Source organism: Lactuca virosa, chromosome 1, assembly GCF_052849685.1.
Source record: "Lactuca virosa cultivar CGN04683 chromosome 1, Lactuca_virosa_CGN04683_v6, whole genome shotgun sequence".
Classification (NCBI taxonomy): Eukaryota; Viridiplantae; Streptophyta; class Magnoliopsida; order Asterales; family Asteraceae; genus Lactuca; species Lactuca virosa.
The window spans coordinates 127,246,214-127,249,852 of NC_136426.1; positions in this window are offsets into that span (position 1 = coordinate 127,246,214).

The following is a 3,639-nucleotide window of genomic DNA, read 5'->3' on the forward strand; positions in this document are numbered from 1 at the left end:
TAATAGATCGTGAAGTAGACTTTGAATTAATGATGAATCTAGACTAATAATTAGTCGTAATAAATATTAGACTAAAACTTAATGATAATGATACTAGGTTTCGTCAATGGAAAAGACAATTTCTAGAAGCGCAACGCTGCCCGAATTTCAAGTCATCACTTTAACATGTGTGTGCATAGTCCCTTTCATTAACATGACTTCAATACAAGTATTAATAAAGGTATTAAATATATTTTGAAAGTTTTTATGTGAGTTATATGCTTATTATCTAGAAATATGTGTTATATGTATATCTGATGATATACGCTATGCGAACCAGACATGGTTCTATATGTGTTAAGATGTATTTACATGATAATAATAACAGAAGTATTATAAATGAGAAGATAAATGTATTTTAATACTTCATACTCTGTATAAAATATTACACTAAATTAGGATAGTGTTACCGAAACAGAGTTAGTATTAAAAGTTGATTATAAGCATTGTAGGCTTGCCTAGTGATGAAATAAGACTTAAAAGAGATTCTTAGTTCAATTAAGTTTGGATATTGGGTAGCATCTTATTAAGTGTACGTGTGTGATCGGAAAAGAAAGTAGAAACTCTATTCAAGGAGATTGATGATCGATGGAGTATGTCCTACGTACAAAAGTACTTTCTATGTACCAAGTCATTTTCAAAGCTCTGTATATCAGGTGCTGCTTGTTCCATGGTATTATTATGTTATGGGGTACGAGTCCTACTCATACCGGGGTACAATAATGTGCCAGAAGTACTATCATGTACAAAGTCCTTTTTGTCACTATTATGTGTCGGAGTACGGGAGCGTACAAGAGTACTTTATTAGTATTTCCCCATACTTTTTAATGAGCTTTATGTGTCAGTGTTTCCTTTCACGAAGTCATTGAGGGAACTTCGTAGACTGTCTAGTAGAGTGTGTCAATAATAGACCACTACTAGGTATGTCTGATTTTGTATTGTCGGATAGGGTGAGTCTAGGGGTAAAATACCTCATGGTGTCAGACCACTGCTAGGCATAGTTATCTAGATAACCACCTCTGACTTAATTGTCTTGTTGTTTTTATGAATGGAGGTTCGTGGTGAAACTTATTCCATTCCCCTCATTTTATGTATTTATTGATCCTCGTTTGCTGCCACGGAATTTCTGAAGCAGCATCGTCAGTTTGTTGTTCATATTGATCCTTTAGGCTAGATCTTGTAAGATCGCTGTATAGGATCAGTACGTGGGAATCGACGGGATGGGATAAATTGTTTTAGAGATATGATATATCTGTGTTAATGATAATAGTTGGTTTTGCAGGTTCGAGATATACATTATTACTACATTGTGGGATTGAAATCCCTATGTACTCACCAGGTTTCTCAACCTGACTCACTCAATTTATTGTGTCACAGGTAGCGATATTAAAGATACATTCTATTGAGGGATTCAATGAGTATTAGGCCACTAGTTTAATTACTGTAAGGCTTGTAATATTTCATTATGCTTATGTTTTTCTATTGACGATGACATTCCAATGTTTTAATATAAATAAAATACATTTCTTCAGGAAATGCTTTGATAATAACATTATCATGTTTTTGGGAAAAAATTTCGCAATATTATTCTTCAAAAAGGATACTCTGATTTTTAAATAAGCATAAACAAATTGGTCTTTTCTGGTCGTGAAATTGGGGATGTCACATCTTCCTAATATGAATCATACTGTATATTAGTTGGTTCATGTATCATAAATGGCTCAGAATGAACTTCTTCTTCAGTTTTAATCGCCATTACATGAGGTTGTGGTTTTGGTCTTGATTTCGAGGTGCTAGTCTCTCATTAACAAGTGTTGTTAATTCCCAAGTTGATTCTATATGTTCTTGATGGAAGTTTGATGATTAATCACATTAGCATTAGTAGTATCATGCCTTTTGTTTTAGGCTTCCATAAACTGATTAAGTATTTACTCTAAATCCAATTTCTTCTCGAGTGGTGGTTCTTTTTGATAAATACCTCGACCAGTTTGTCTATATTTCTCTTCCTTTTGCTTCTCATACTCTTCATAATGCAACCACTCCTTTTTGGGATTCCTCTAATCTTCATCATATCGATCACCACTCGAGTAGAAAACTTGTGCTTTTCGGTTACCATTCTCATTTGGATCACAATCCTTACTCAAATGTGGCCTGCCATAATTGTCACAACCGACTCTTATTGCATGGATATATTGATCCATATTTTCCATCCTTCGAAACATATTCTCTAACTTTGCCAAAACCGCAACCATGTTCTTGTTGCCTCCATCTCCTTTACCTCTAGTAACATCCTCTCGTGGGTTATTATGCTCACGTGAATGCTTCGCAAACTACTCAATCAACTCTTTAATAGTGGTCGGTTCCTTCTTCGTCATTGGTCCTTGAGAGTCAAGAAGTTGCCTTGTTGTGTGACACCAGTCAAATTTTGGTCAAAAATTAATTGATCAATAATCGTAATTGGGATGAACCAAGTGGTAGAGTTTGTAACAAGGTTTCCAAAAACATAAAGAACACTGAAATCCGAGTTATAACGAAGAAGTTATGACCAATCGAAAATCCGCGGTAAAACCGGCAAAACACTGTTCAGTGTAAAAAGCGAATTTTCGATAAGGATTTTTAGCCTTAACAATCTAAATGAAACTTGTAGAATATGTTAAACCGAGAACGTTCATAAAAAGAACGTGAAAATCCGACTTCGTATGAGGAAGTTATGATTTTTCGAAGTTTCGGTTTAGCAGTAGATAGCTAAAAATTCGAAATATAAATCGATCGATATTTAGCCGACGCAACTTAAACGAGAATCGAAGGTCTCGTCAAAAGTAGCACAACGGTAAAAAGACAGACGAAAACGGACGTTGGATGAAGAAGTTATGAATTTTTAACGGATTCCCGTCCCGGTCTGTTTAAAATAATAATATTAAAAATAAAGTCAAAACCAGCCGACGAAGTCTAAACGAAAGTCGTAGAGTATGATTTTACCTACGCGTTCATATAAAGAATGTCAAAACGGAGCTCGTATGCGAAATTTATGATTTTCGCAAGTTTTTGGCACAAAAATCAAGAAAATCTTGAAAACCGGGAAATTTCGCATGTCACCCTTCCGACACGTCATCATCACGTGCGAACCTCCACGTGTCATCTTCTGGTTGGACCGCGGTACACGTGTTACCTCCTGAGTGGACCGCAGCCGAGGTCCAATGAGCTTCGGACAGCCTCGCATCGGACACCCCGGAGACACCCCCTTCGCATACGTGTCAGTCTTCTATTGGACCGAAGTCCGGTCCAATCCGAGCCTCCCATCTGCGAGCCTGCGGTCCGAAGTAAGCCAGAAACCTCGCCACCTGTCCGACGCATGTCACCTTCGCACAGCTTCGGGTCCGAACCTTCGGACCATATATAGCATGCGAGGGCTTCCGAAGAAACCCCATTTTTCACCCCAAAATTTCCCCTTTTTCACATTTTAGCCCCGGAAACTTTCTCACGACCCCCGAAGGCCCCGGTATCGCGTCTAAAGCCCGAAGCAAGCCCCGGAGCCCCGGAATTCTTGAGAATTCATCCTCTCTCCTGTCGAAACTCTGCCCGGCTTGAGCCGGTTTCTCG